This window comes from Castanea sativa, chromosome 9 (genome assembly GCF_040712315.1).
Source record: "Castanea sativa cultivar Marrone di Chiusa Pesio chromosome 9, ASM4071231v1".
NCBI classification, from domain to species: Eukaryota; Viridiplantae; Streptophyta; class Magnoliopsida; order Fagales; family Fagaceae; genus Castanea; species Castanea sativa.
The window spans coordinates 39,175,765-39,191,493 of record NC_134021.1 but is presented as its reverse complement, the minus strand read 5'-3'; the positions used below and the strand labels follow the sequence as shown (position 1 = coordinate 39,191,493).

Sequence of the window (15,729 nt, the reverse complement as noted above, 5' to 3'; positions counted from 1 at the left end):
GTTCACATCAGCACCAAAATCAATCATAGCAATAGTGTTGAAAGCATAATCATGTGAAACAACAATTCTAACTTTAGTAAACCATTTTGGAGGCATCACATGTTTGACAAGAGCAAGTTGATTATCAATCAAGTTTATCAAAACATTACCAAAAGCATCACCAGAAGGAAGAGCTTGTTGAGTGGATTCATCTCCTTCTTCTTGCTCATCATGATCATTATCAGATTGGTGTTTATCCAAGTTTTTATCAATTTTAAGAATCAACAGTTCTTGTTTAAGATTAATATTATCACTTTTAACAGTTTTGACATCATTTTTTAGTTGGATTATTTCTTGTTTAACATTATTAATTTCAAGTTGAAAATCATTAACAGTTAATTCTTTGGTTTTCTTTTTATTAAATCTTTCCAAAGTTTCTTCAAAACTTATGTTAGATTTAAGTTTTTTAACATTTTTATCTCTTGTTAAGTTTTGTTTGAACTTATCAAGAAATTCTTTTTGTAAAACAGGGTTTTCAATTTTACTTATTATAGTTGATAAGAAATTATCTTGTTCTTCTTTAGTTAATACATTAACAGATTTGATAATATTACAACAAGAATCTCTACAACCGAGTTTAACATCGGGAGAACTAGAAGTTTCACTACAAAAGTGATAGGCAGAATCAGATGAGGAGGAGAAATCATCTTCAAAAGTTCAAAGTAGTAGATTCAAGAATTTGAAACAATTGATTTTGATCATCATCATTAATGTTTAACATGTTCAATTTGTTTTTCAATTTACCAGGCTTTTGGTTACAGTCTTTACTGAAATGGCCAAATTTGCCACAATTAAAGCATTTACCTTTACCTGATCTTTGTTTATCATGTTTTTTAAAAGCAGATTTATTTTTGGCATAATAGTCATTGGGTTTAACAAAGTTGGTTTTGTATCTTTTATGTTTTTTATAGGAATAACTTTTGTAAACTTTATTATGTTTACTTTTTCCTTTTTGCCTGGAAGGGGCAATAGGAGATAAACCATATTGTTCACAGAAATTATCCATTTCATATTTAACTTTTTTCTTATTCTTTAATTGTTGTTTTAACAATTTTTCATCATTACACATGTTGATTCCAAGTTTTTTAATAGTACTAAAAATATCACCATAAGTTAAATTATCATAGTCAATAGAATAATTTTTTCCAATTAATTCTTGTTTTACCTTATGAGCAAAGATAGGAGGCAGACCATCAATAAACCTCTCTTTCCAATAACGCTTCATGGAATCTTTTCGGAGAATTACTCTGGAAATAAACACATCTTGGTACCATCTGTAATCAAACATAGTAGGGCATCTCAAATTATTCAAATAATCAGAAATTCGAGATGAAACATTAGATGGAGTATCTACAAAATGTTTAAGAATAGTGTAAACCAGGTTGTTGACACTATCAGGAATACCTTGATTAATATTTTCATCAAAAATAGGCATACCTTCATTATCTTTTTTAACAGATGTTTAATAGACTCTCTGGATTCTTCAGTGAGGTGTGAATCCCACCATCCTTGAAGAGTACCAGAAAAACCAGTAGCAAGCAAGTCAACAATATCAAAGTGATCAAGATCATTATGGTTATTCATATAAGCAATAGCAACCATAGACATATGAGCCATTTTGTTAATAATTTCTTGTTCAGACAAGCCATCAATATTCCATTCATAAAGTTTTTCAGTAGAAACAGAAAACTGAGTTTGAAAAGCTCTTTTTTCAAACTGCATATCAAGAGGAGTAGGTTTTGAATACTAGTTTTTTGTAAAAGACACGAGATTGGGTTTTCCAACAAATCTTTTGATTTCTGGTAAGCCATCATCCAAAACATTTTTGCAAGAAATAAAAGATAATGAGTCAGAATCTGTATTTTCTTCAGAAACAATTTCTTTCTCATTTCTTGAAATAGCACAAGTAGCATTTTTAGAAGTGGAGACTTCTTCAGTTTTTACTTTTAAAGTAGCAAGCATTTTTTCAACCTTTTCAAGAGTCTTACTCTGAGAAGTTTTGAAATTCAAATTTTCTCTTTGACTAGGTAAATCAATCAAAGGTTTTTCAGGTTTTGAAACAATAGTTTTTTCAACAATTTTTTCTTCAATACGGTCAAGCTGTTGACCAATAACATGTAAAGAGTCATTAGTAAAATTGTTTTGTTCAATAATACTAACAACAGGAATTTTATCATCAGCAATTTTGAAGGGGGAGGCCTTCACTTCAACATTTTGGTGTGTTATCAAAACAGTTTCAAGAGGTGGATGACTAGACCTAACAATGGTTTTGTCTTCCTTAACAAAATTTGATTTTCTTATTACGTTCAAATGATTAGCATGAACTTCATCTTTTGAAACATAATAATTTTCAAGATAATCAAAAAACAAAATATGTTTTCCCAACAAATTCATTTTTTCTTTCCATTTCCTTTTAACTCTGTCTTTTTCGGACTGAGCAAAAGTACTTTGGTAATACTTTCTTTTACTTCTGTCTTTGGTAGAAATAAACTCATTATACAAAGCAACCATATCAATTTCAAAATCATTACTGACATGATTTAAAACTCTTAATTGGCTTTGGTAAATAGGGGTTTCAATACACAACTATTTTCCATATCTTTTATTTATTTTGATATAATTGCTTGTCTGGTTCTACCGCCTTACTTTCAATTACATTTACTTTGAATTATGTTATTGTTGTGCTTCTGCCTTCTACGCTGTTGTCCTCCCCCCTTTATGGTATCAGAGCCATTCTTTCCTTGGCCGATAGTGTTGTTGTATCCTTCATATTCTGTCTGTGTCTACCTGACCTTGTAATACTTCGTTGTTGTGTTCCTTCTTACTGTCGTTGGTGCCACCGTAGTCGTAAAGTGAAGTCCCAGATTTGAACATTAAGGCCCGTGAAGCCAAGCGAACGTGAGGGCATGAGAGGAATAGGGTTGGTTGTGGTATGTGTTACGAAATGCAACAGTTGCGAGAAAAACATGATAATTGAGTGTTGTAACTAAGATAGTTATGGATAGGCTATGGAGATCCAACTCCTTTGTTAGCTCTAGGACTGGTTGTCCTCCTGATATTGTGAATGAAGAAGATCACACTGTAGAAGAAAGTGAGTACCCAGATTTCCATAAATGGAATATCCCTAAGGTCTCCACTAAATCGGTTTATGAACTTAGTTGGTCTGAAAATAATGTTTTCGCTGAATATAGAGTTAGAACTGTTGAACAAACTTTTTCTATCTCTAGAACTCATGAAAAATGTTGTTTCTAGAAAAATTTTTAATGATTTCATGACTAAGAAACTCAAATATTTACACATTGGTCTTGTTCAAGTTGCTGTTAAGCCTTTAACTAGAAAAGGTATTAATGCTTCTGTTCTTATGTGTTTGCGAGATGCTAGATTTAAGAAATTTAATGATAACATTCTTGGTATGATTACTGCTTCTTTATATGATGGTCCTGTTTTCTTTGATTGTTCAACTGATCTTGCTCTTTCTTTGGATGATCCTAATATTGTTATAGCTTTAACTTTGAACATATTGACATCTCGGTATGATATATATGAAGGCCGTAAGCCTTTTACTCTTATTTACTGCATTTATTACCGATTGCTTGATTCTCAATTAACTCCTCATGCTAGAGGAAGAGATCCTGCTGGTCATACCATGTTAATTCAATGTTCTGCCCTTGATGCTAAGATCCGAGTCCCCAAAATGATTCAATGGCAAGATATAACTGTTCCCAAAGAATGGACTTTGGAATGAGAAACATCACCTGTTAAACCTGTTTTTGATGAACTTGATCTTATTAATATTCAACAATATGCTGATGGTACTGTTAAAATTAGTTTTGGTGAAAAAAAACCCTTAAGGATCAACAAAGGAAGACATTCCTTTGCTAGATCTGAAAGTTTTGTTAAAAGAGATCATGATATTGATGAGTTTTTAAAAAAGAATTTTGAAAAACCTGATTTAAGGCTAAAAGGAGTTGCGAGCAACAATTCCCAAGTTAGCACTGATTTTTATTCAACTAAAGCTGACTCTCCCTCTAATATTAGCAGAAATGCTAATGAAGAAGAAGATGATGCAAAATCTGATGCTCCTTTTGGATATGATTTTCCACCTATTGAAACCCCTATTTACCAAAGCCAATTAAGAGTTTTAAATCGTGTCAATAATGATTTTGAAATTGATATGGTTGCTTTGGATAATGAGTTTATTTCTGCCAAAAACAGAAGTAAAAGAAAGTATTACCAAAGTATTTTTGCTCAGTCCGAAAAAGATAGAGTTAAGAGGAAATGGAAAGAAAAAAATGAATTTGTTGGGAAAACATATTTTGTTTTTTGATTATTTTGAAAATTATTATGTTTCAAAAGATGAAGTTCATGCTAATCATTTGAACATAATAAGAAAATCAAATTTTGTTAAGGAAGACAAAACCATTGTTAGGTAGACAAAACCATTGTTAGGTCTAGTTATCCACCTCTTGAAACTGTTTTGATAACACACCAAAATGTTGAAGTGATGGCCTCCCCCTTCAAAATTGCTGATGATAAAACTCCTGTTGTTAGTATTATTGAACAAAACAATTTTACTAATGAATCTTTGCATGTTATTGGTCAACAGCTTGACCGCATTGAAGAAAAAATTGTTGAAAAAACTACTGTTTCAAAACCTGAGAAACCTTTGATTGATTTACCCAGTCAAAGAGAAAAATTGAATTTCAAAACTTCTCAGAGTAAGACTCTTGAAAATGTTGAAAAAATGCTTGCTGATTTAAAAGTAAAAACTGAAGAAGTCTCTACTTCTAAAAATGCTGCTTGTGCTATTTCAAGAAATGAGAAAGAAATTGTTTCTGAAAAAAATACAGATTCTGACTCATTATCTTCTATTTCTTACAAAAATGTTTTTGATGATGGTTTACCAGAAATCAAAAGATTTGTTGGAAAACCCAATCCCATGTCTTTTACAAAAAACTGGTATTCAAAACCTACTTCTCCTGATATGCAGTTTGAAGAAAGATTTTTTCAAACTCAGTTTTCTGTTTCTACTGAAAAACTTTATGAATGGAATATTGATGGTCTGTTTGAGCAAGAAATTATTAACAAAATGGCTCATATGTCTATGGTTGCTCTTGCTTATATGAATAACCATAATGATCTTGATCATCCTGATATTGTTGACTTGTTTGCTACTGGTCTTTTTGGTACTCTTCGAGGATGGTGAGATTCACATCTCACTGAAGAATCCAGAGAGTCTATTACACATTTTGTTAAAAAGGATAATGAAGGTATGCCTATTTTTGATGAAAATATTAATCGAGGTATTCCTGATGGTGTCAATACCTTGGTTTACACTATTCTCAAACATTTTGTTGGTACCCCATCTAATGTTTCATCTCGGATTTCTGATTATTTTAATAATTTGAGATGTCCTACTATGTCCGATTACAGATGGTACCAAGATGTTTTCATTTCCAGAGTTATGCTAGAAAAAGACTCCACGAAGACTTATTGGAAAGAGAGGTTTATTGGTGGTCTGCCTCCTATCTTTGCTCAAAAGGTAAAACAAGAATTAATTGGGAAATATGATTCTATTGACTATGATAATTTAACTTATGGTGATATTTTCAGTACTATTAACAAACTTGGAATCAACATGTGTAATGATGAAAAATTGTTAAAACAATAGTTAAAGAATAAGAAAAAAGCTAAATATGAATGGCTAATTTCTGTGAATAATATGGTTTACCTCCTACTGCCCCTTCCAAGCAAAATGAAAAAAGTAAACATGATAAAGTTTACAAAAGTTATTCCTATAAAAAACATAAAAGATACATAACCAACTTTGTTAAACCCAATGATTATTATGCCAAAAAGAAATTTGCTTTTAAAAAACATGATAAACAAAGATCAGGTAAAGGTAAATGCGTTAACTGTGGCAAATTTGGCCATTTCAGTAAAGACTGTAACCAAAAGCCTGGTAAATTGAAGAATAAATTGAACATGTTAAACATTAATGATGATGATCAAAATCAATTGTTTCAAATTCTTGAATCTACTACTTTGACTGATTCTTTTGAAGTGGATTTCTCCTCCTCATCTGATTCTGCCTATCACTCTTGTAGTGAAACTTCTAGTTCTCCCAATGTTAAACTCGGTTGTAAAGATTCTTGTTGTAATGTTATCAAATCTGTTAATTTATTAACTAAAGACAAAGAACAAGATAATTTGTTATTAACCATAATAAGTAAAATTGAAAACCCTGTTTTACAAAAAGAATTTCTTGATAAGTTCAAACAAAGCTTAACAAGAGACAAAAATGTTAAAAAACTTAAATCTAACATAAGTTTTGAAGAAACTTTGGAAAGATTTAATAAAAAGAAAACCAAAGAATTAACTGTTAATGATCTTCAACATGAAATTAATACTGTTAAACAAGAAATAATCCAACTAAAAAATGATGTCAAAACTGTTAAAAGTGATAATGTTAATCTTAAACAAGAACTGTTAATTCTTAAAATTGATAAAAACTTGGATAAACACCAGTCTGATAATGATCATGATGAGCAAGATGATGGAGATGAATCCACTCAACAAGCTCCTCCTTCTGGTGATGCTTCTAGTAATATTTTGATTGATAATCAACTTGCTCTTGTTAAACATGTGTTACTACCATAATGGTTCATTAAAGTCAAAATTGTTGTTTCTCATGATTATACTTTTGATACCATTGCCATGATTGATTCTAGTGCTGATGTTAACTGTATTCAGAAAGGCCTGATCCCTTCCAAATATTTTGAAAAATCAACTAAAAGATTAGTTTCTCCTAACGAAACTTAAATGAAAATTAAATATGAATTAAGTAATGCTCATGTTTGCCATGATAATGTTTGCTTTAAGATTCCTTATGTGCTTGTTAAAAACATGACTGATAAGGTGATACTTGGACTCCCTTATATTGCTACTTTGTATCCCTTTTTTGTTGAAGATAATGGAATTACTATTGATCCTTTTGGACATAAAGTAAAATTCAAATTTGTTTCAAAACTTGAGAATGAGATTGATGAGGCTTTGAGTCTAATCCATGCTGAAATTAAATATCTCAACTTCCTTAAGCAAGAAGTTAGAAACATTGTCAATATGCCCTATAATAAAGATTCTAACGAAATACAAAATAACTTTCCTCCTTGGTCTAAAATTTGCACCTCTCCTAAACGATCCAAGACTCATGACAAAATTCTACCATGTATTTCCATCCCTGTTGATAATGTCTTCAAAATTCATCACTCCCATTCTAGAGTCTATGTTGCACAACTAAATCATACTATTATTATATTACGGTGTTCGACAAATGATTTTCAAAAGATTTTTATTTACTCTCACCCTACTAAGTTGCCTTATGCTGGAAAGCTATTAACTATTACCACTTGTTTTAATGTTTTCCCTCTCTCTTGGCGGGATAAAGAAAATATTATTAATACCACCTATAAGTGGAATATTATACCTTCTTCAGCAAAGAAGAAGAATAAGGGGAAAGCACTGGCAGTGGGCTATCCTCAAAACAAAAGACTCCCAGTGGGACAACCTTTTGTAATGCATGAAGGCGCATCTTCTGGAGTAAAATCCAGCAATGCAACATCCCTTCAGAAATTTGTCTCGGCAGAGGTGACATATTCCAGTGGTGATATAATAATAACTTTATAGGATTTATTGTCCAGAGAACTGCAATTCCATAATGGAGTCTATAGTGAATTACCAGATTCCATCAAATTCATTCTTGACAATCTGCAAGCTGCTTTCTTATTAAACCGCCATACCCTTCTCAAGAAGACTATGTGAGCACTTGAAATTCACCTTGTTAACCTTACTGCTCAAAATGAGGCATGTACAAGCCACCTTGCTGATCTAACCACTCAAAATGAAACTTATACCAACTATATTATTAACCTTGTTTCAACAAATGAGGCTCATACGGGTCATCTTGATACTCTTACAAATATTAAAACCCTTATTAGTCAACTCTTTGGCAAAGAGAAAATCCATTCAATGGATAAAAAGACTATGATGGGCACTGATTATGCTCGTTTGAGTCTTAAGACTCAAACTAAACTAAGAAGTGTTGTTGCCAACTTGCCTCCAGAGATACAATCTTGTATTTTTGAAAGCAAGGCAATGACCAAGTCTTTCGACCTTTGGTCTAAATATTTCAAAACATTGGTCACAACCACCATTCCTGATCCTGTTGATTCAGATGATATTAATGATATCTATATGCTGTCTATTTGGGAAGAACACTTTGGGAGTAGTCTCAGAGTTTATGAAATGAATCACCCTTTCCTTGGCCTTTTGGTCAACTATGACGATGGTTCAAATAATGGTCCCAGCTGGCTTTCCCAAATGTTTTAATCTGGCTTTATCAGACTCATAAAATTAACGAGTCATGACCAAGTCAGCCAATTTCCTGATATAGTTCAAAAGGCTGTAAAAAATATTGAGAGTCCTTTTGTCTCAATTAGGTGCTGGAGTACTTTGCCAAAGTGGGAGAGAAATAACTGGATGAGTGTCCAACCCTCAAGGCACCTTGTTCTCATTAATGGTTACACTCACCAGGGACAATGGTATGAAGGTGACCCCTACCTTTCATATAAATATTCCCATGCTTTTGCTGAATGTTGGAGAAATTATTTTAATAACCTAATTTTAGATGTCATCCAAGATTTATGGAAAGATTACCATTTCATACGATGCACATATAGAATTTATGTTTTTGGAGTTAGACCCTATGCTTCTGCTATTCATCATCTCAATTGGATGAGTCATGACGACCCAATGAAGTTTCTCAAACGAGATCCTGTATTTGAACCACTGCTGTATTATGGCATTTGCAACCAATATGCCACTTATCATGAATATAATTGTGAGGATGAATGGGACCCTTATCTTGCAAGGAGTGATCCATTTGAGGGATACCCATCTGATGCTATTGATACTGATTAAAGTCTTGGCTAACAAATGATTCATTTTGTCTAGCCTTCAATTGTTTCAACATTCACCGAAAGGTGAAAGCTGTTACTATTACTTTACCCACTAATGATGCTTTCTTGACTACTACAATATTCTGCCTCTTTTATTGACTTCTTTGGCCCCAATATTGCTGAGAAATATTCTCACTATTGTATTACCTGTTGACTACTATTATTCTACATGATAAGGATGTCTTTGCACAATGGTTCCTATTGCTACATAGTTCACTTAAGGATAGAGTATTTATTGTTGCCTTACCTATTGCTGATGATTCCCCTGTTGACTGCTTTTGGCACAACATGCCAAACTACTTTCTGCACAAAAGCTGGTTTCTTTGTTAAAGATTCCACATTTGGTGCTTTTGCTGTCCTCACGGACCCTGATATGAATAGGGAAAATGTCACTATTCACTACTCTATTTACCTATATAAAGGGGGGGTTGTCCTTTATTGCAATCTAGAATTTTCTTTCAGAACTTTCTTTTAGATCAAAGTTTTCTTTTAAAAATTCTCCAAAGCTTGTAACTCATAACAGTTCTTAAGCCTTGCTACTTATCCTTTTGATTATTGTAATCCTGTAACTACTACCACATTAACTGCTACTACTATAAGTGTTTTAAAGTATTTTCAATACACAACTATTTTCCATATATTTTATTTATTTTGATATAACTGCTTGGCTAGTTTTACTACCTTACTTTCAATTACATTTACTTTGAATTATCTTATTGTTGTGCTTCCACCTTCTGCGCTGTCGTCCTTCCCCCTTTATAGTATCAGAGTCATTCTTTCCTTGGCCGATAGTGTTGTTGTATCCTTCATATTCTGTCTGTCTCTACCTGACCTTGTGATACTTCATTGTTGTGTTCCTTCTTACCGTCGTTGGCGCCACCGTAGTCATAAAGTGAAGATAACCCCTCTTATATAGGTAAATAAAACAGTGAATAGTGACATTTTCACTATTCATATTAGGGTCCGTGAGGACAGCAGAAGCGCCAAATCTGGAAGCTTTGACAAAGAAACTAGCTATTGTGCAGAAAGTAGTTTGGCATGTTGTGCCAAAAGCAGTCAACAGGGGAATCATTAGCAGTAGGTAAAGCAACAATAAATACTTTGTCCTTGAGTGAACTATGTAGCAATAGGAGCCATTGTGCAGGTGTCAAAAGTAGTTAATAGAAAAGACATCATTATCATGTAGAATAATAGTAGTCAGCAGGTAATACAATAGTGAGAATATTTCTTAGCAATATTGGTGCCAAAGAAGTCAATAAAAGAGACATAATATTGTAGTAGTCAAGAAAGCATCATTAGTGGGTAAAGTAATAGTAACAGCTTTCACCTTCCGGTGAATGTTGAAACAATTGAAGGCTAGACAAAAGGAATCATTTGTTAGCCAAGACTTTAATCAGTATTAGCAGCATCAGATGGGTATCCCTCAAATGGATCACTCCTTGTAGGATAAGGATCCCATTCATCCTCACAATTATGTTCATGATAAGTGGCATATTGGTTGCAAAAGCCACAATACAACAGTGGTTCAAATACAGGATCTTGTTTCAGAAACTTTATTGGGTCATCATGACTCATCCAATTGAGATGACGAATAACAGAAGCATAGGGTCTAACTCCAAAAACATAAATTCTATCTGTACATCGTATGAAATGGTAATCTTTCCATAAATCTTGGATGACATCTAAAATTTGGTTATTAAAATAATTTCTCCGACATTCAGCAAGAGCATGGGGATATTTATATGAAAGGTAGGTGTCACCTTCATACCATTGTCCCTAGTGAGTGTAACCATTAATGAGAACAAGGTGCCTTGAGGGTTGGACACTTATCCAGTTATTTCTCTCCCACTTTGGCAAAGTACTCCAGCACCTAATAGAGACAAAAGGACTCTTAATATTTTTTACAGCCTTTTGAACTATATCAAGAAATTGGTTGACTTGGTCATGACTCGTTAATTTTATGAGTTTGATAAAGCCAGATTCAATCATTTGGGAAAGCCAGCTGGGATCATCATCTGAACTATCTTCATAGTTGACCAAAAGGCTAGGGAAAGGGTTATTCATTTCATAAACTCTGAGATTACTCCCAAAGTGTTCTTCCCAAATAGACTGCATATAGATATCATTAATATCATCTGAATCAACAAGATCAAGAATGGTAATTGTGACCAATGTTTTGAAATATTTAGACCAAAGGTCGAAAGACTTGGTCATTGCCTTGATTTCAAAAATACAAGATTGTATCTCTGGAGGCAAGTTGGCAATAGCACTTCTTAGTTTAGTTTGAGTCTTAAGACTCAAACGAGCGTAATCAGTGCCCATCATAGTCTTTTTATCCATTGAATGGATTTCCTCTTTGCAAAAGAGTTGACTAATAAGGGTTTTAATATTTGTAAGAGTATCAAGATGACCCCTATGAGCCTCATTTGTTGAAACAAGGTTAACAATATAGTTGGTATAAGTTTCATTTTGAGTGGTTAGATCAGCAAGGTGGCTTGTACAGGCCTCATTTTGAGCAGTAAGGTTAATAGTGAAAATGTCACTATTGATAGGCCAAAAAGTATTGACCATTTAAGATGGATTAATTAGCCAAGTTTAATTAATTAACCAATTTAACATGTAAATGCATGGTTCCACAAACAAATCACCTATAAACTAAAGTGCAGCGAAAAATAAATTGACACGGTGATTTGTTTACGAATGGGGAAAACCTCCGAGGTAAAAACTCCACCGGGTGATTTTAAGGTCACCATTCCCAACAATCCCCTATTATCATAATAATCGGTTACAAGTAAAAGAATCTCAGTACCTTATGCCAACCTACAGTTGAATTCTTACCCCAATATCCAATTGGACTTGTTCTGTAGTGACAAACTCTCATTTTCAATGCACGGCTCCCAGTACGTGACTAACCAATTGCGCGGATCCCAGTATGCGACTTCAATCACCAACTTGAGAAAGATGTTGGCTGTAGAGTTCTTCAGTTCATCCTCACAATAAAGAACAAGAAGATGCTTGGTTACAAAACCCTATGGTGCAAAGACACAATAGCTTCTTCACAAAGAGATGAACTAGGGCAAACTTTTGTCTTCGGTCACAAATTGCTTGAATAGATTTTGCTCAATACTTGTGCAACTTGTGCTTACTTTGACGGCCCTTAAAATAATTATTTTATATGTTTAGGGTTATGAGAAAAGAAGGCCCAAAGACATATCTACAGATTGGAATCAAAACAACATTGAAAATCTGTTTTCCTTAAATCTCGATAGCTAGAGGTGTCGAGGTGCTGCCGAGCAGCTGTCGAGCCACGGAGCTGGAACAACTTCTTAAAGTTCGATAGACGCAGCTGTTGAGCTTTAATGATAAGCACTTCTCAGCTTGTTTCTTGTACAGACTTGCATGGCTTTAACACTTGATCTTGAAACCTTGTTTTTTGAAGTATTAAAAACATCTTAGATCTACCCAATTACAAGTAAAGTGCATTTTGTCAAAGGATTAGCCAATTACATAAAAGAATGACATATGTTCATATCAAGTGAACCACATATGTCCTAACAACTATTTACTGCTTTATTTACCTATATAAGGGGGGTTGTCCCTTATTGCAATTCAGAACTTTCTATAAGAATTTTCTTCTTTTCTTTTAGGAATTCTCCAAAGCTTGTCACTAGAACCAGGTCTAGCCTTCAAGCCTTGCACTATTATCCTGTTGATTATTGTAATCTTGTAACTACTGCTACTACTGCTGTAAGTGTTTTGAATTACTTTCAATAACACAACTGTGTTTTAATATCTTTAATTATTTTGATATAACTGCTTGGCTGGTCTTACCGCCTTACTTTCAATTATATTTACTTTGAATTATTATATCTATTGTGCTTCCGTCTTCTGCATTGTCGTCCTCCCCCATATATACATACATATACATATAGTCTTATTACAAAATAGTCATTTTGACTTAAATTAGATAATTAGTAACTTTATCTTAAATTAGAAACATCTTAACAAATAAGAACACTTTTCTTTATAAACTTTTTCTCATAAAATATTATAACTTTTATAGTTATAAAACTTAATGTTTCATAAAGAACAGATACTTGATAACTTTTTAACGTAAACTTGTACTTTCATCAGAAGCTTTATCTTTACAGAACACTAAAGCATTTTCATCAGATTCTTTATCTTTAAAGCACAACAGAACTTCAGAAACTTTTATCTTTGAAGAACAATTTTTCTTTTCATCATATACTTCTTTTCATGAGAGTTTTGAATTTTTCATAATACATTTAAACAAATCATTCTCTCATGATCAATAAAATAATATAGCTGTTCATAACATATTGGTTAGTCCATATCTAATATGTCTGTACAAAGAAGGCCTCATCTCATTTGGGTGCCCTCATGTGTATGATATTGTCCTCTTTGGGAGGCCTGATGGCACATCCCCTCAAGGTTTTGTTCCTTCCCGCCGTCTGTACACATTGAGGAGAAGGCCTTGTTCAGATTAGAGTTACGGGCAGCCCCATTTCCTCTACTTTAAATGGCCAAACAAATAACATTTTCCATGGAAAGCCAGTAATTAACCCCTACTGGCTGAGTTCAGATCACCAGAGGACATAACCCAAAAACATTTCATACTTATACATCATACTGAAATTCATAGTTTGCATAACATTTCACAATAATAGCATTTCTATTATTTTCTTTAAACATTATGTTTGTGGAATTAGTAATGGCATCAATATGCTTAAATTATATACATAAGGTTTCGAAAGCTCACGAACATATCATTGTCTAAAACATGATTATATGCCATATCTCTAATCAAAAACCTTTTAATGCATAATACCCTTTAAAATAACCTCATGACTCACCAAATGCTCGTATAACTTATCCCTTACTTGAAAGCAGAGGAACTGAAAGCCTAAAGTCGAACGAGCTTAGACTTGGGTACCGGTAACACCTAAACCAAATATCAAAGCTTATTAGTATCAATTATTCCTTATAATAAACTTACACATTTATCTCAAAGCCTATCTCATAAAATCAAGGAAATCCTAATCCCACCTCAACGAGGTTCCCACAAACATACAATGCACACATCAACAATGATGTACCAACTAAAGAAAAACCATCATTTTAATGTTCATATTTATATCATGTCAAAAACTTTAAAATCAATTCAGAATGTGTTTGAGATCGGAAACAATGGTGCATGCATGAACTTATACAAGGCAACATACAACATGTTGAACAAAATAGCTTCATAAAAATAACAATCAAATAGTTTAGAACCCTTCATTTGAGTACCAAACCTTGAACTAAGTTACACAAAATATAGCTATAATCCAAACATACCAAATGATGAGCATAATAAATTATAGTTCAAATCATTCACCCTAACTTTAGAATTAAATCCTCAAAGTTAGGCATGTCCCTTACTGTTCACTGATAATTTTAGCAGCATATACTCCACTTACAAAATAAAAGTGGGTTATCAATTCACATCCAAACTTCATGCAATTTTACAGAAAAACTCCCCTGGATGTCTAGTAAATATCATATCAATTTTGGAGTCAAAGAATAAAACCATAATTTACTAAAAATTATACAATGCAGCATACTCAAATCTGTCCTGACAAAATTTTATGCAATTTAGAAATTAAACCATTATTTTTATATTGATCCAATGGCTGTGAGACCACTTCCATTAGAACCGTATGTGTCTTAGGTTTCATAAGAAATATTCCTAGCATCCAAATTCATTGTATACAATTTAATACATAATTTACCATGTGTAAATACAGAATCTGTCACAGTGACAGCTTTGCAACATTTTCTTGTAAATGCACAAACAATTATCAAACGATGGTATTTTCATATGAAATTTGGTACACACATGCTAGACATATTATATAATAATCTCCAATAAACCTTTTACCCATAGCTGTCCTAGAAAAATACAGAATTTATAATAACCAAACAGGTTAACCAGTGAGTGCAATTCTTAACAAGTTCATGAACTAACTCTCAACAAGCTTCAATTACTAAATCAACTACACATTCAGCACCTCAAATAGCAATTTCATAAATTTTATCTAGCTATTTTACTCCTTTAACACTTACCCATAATAGATTTTATATTAGTCTATCATCTAGAAACACATGCAAGCATAACAATGATTCAAATCATATTTGGGCAATCAACAATCTCTAGAATCCAACACACCCATATACAAAATCATATAACCATAACATAAGTTTAAAATGGAAAATAGACTAAAAGAATTAGATTTTTCCCTTACCCTAAGCATGGTTCTTGGAGTGATAGAGCTAGAGTTACTCTAGCTTTAAATTGAGAACAAAAGCTTGAGAAGAATTGTAGAAATATTTTTCCTTACTGCTGGACCCGTAGGTGTGAGAGGGAGAGGAGTTGAGAGCTCTTCTTTCTTTTGGTGTTGAACCGTGGGTATGAAAGAGGGAGAGAGCTCCTTGAGTCTTCTAGTTTCTTTGAGAGAGAAAGAAGAATTGAGATGGAGTCTTATCTTTCTTTTGGTGTGTGGACCCATGAGTTTGACAAAAGAGACTCAAGAAAGCTCCTAGCTCTCTCCTTAAGAGAAAAGAGAGTAAAGTGAGGTGAAATTTCAGATTTGTGTGGATCCGTGGGAATGGA

General features: G+C 33.0%; 1 long non-coding RNA gene across 1 annotated transcript; it reads right to left on the bottom strand.

Annotated features, from left to right (window-relative positions):
• Nucleotides 1–11,745: 11,745 nt before the first annotated feature.
• On the bottom strand, nt 11,746–15,729 carry LOC142609967 (uncharacterized). The gene is made up of 2 exons (XR_012839730.1): nt 15,362–15,729; nt 11,746–14,019 (listed from the first exon to the last, which is right to left on the bottom strand). It is a non-coding gene; the product is annotated as an uncharacterized LOC142609967 (long non-coding RNA).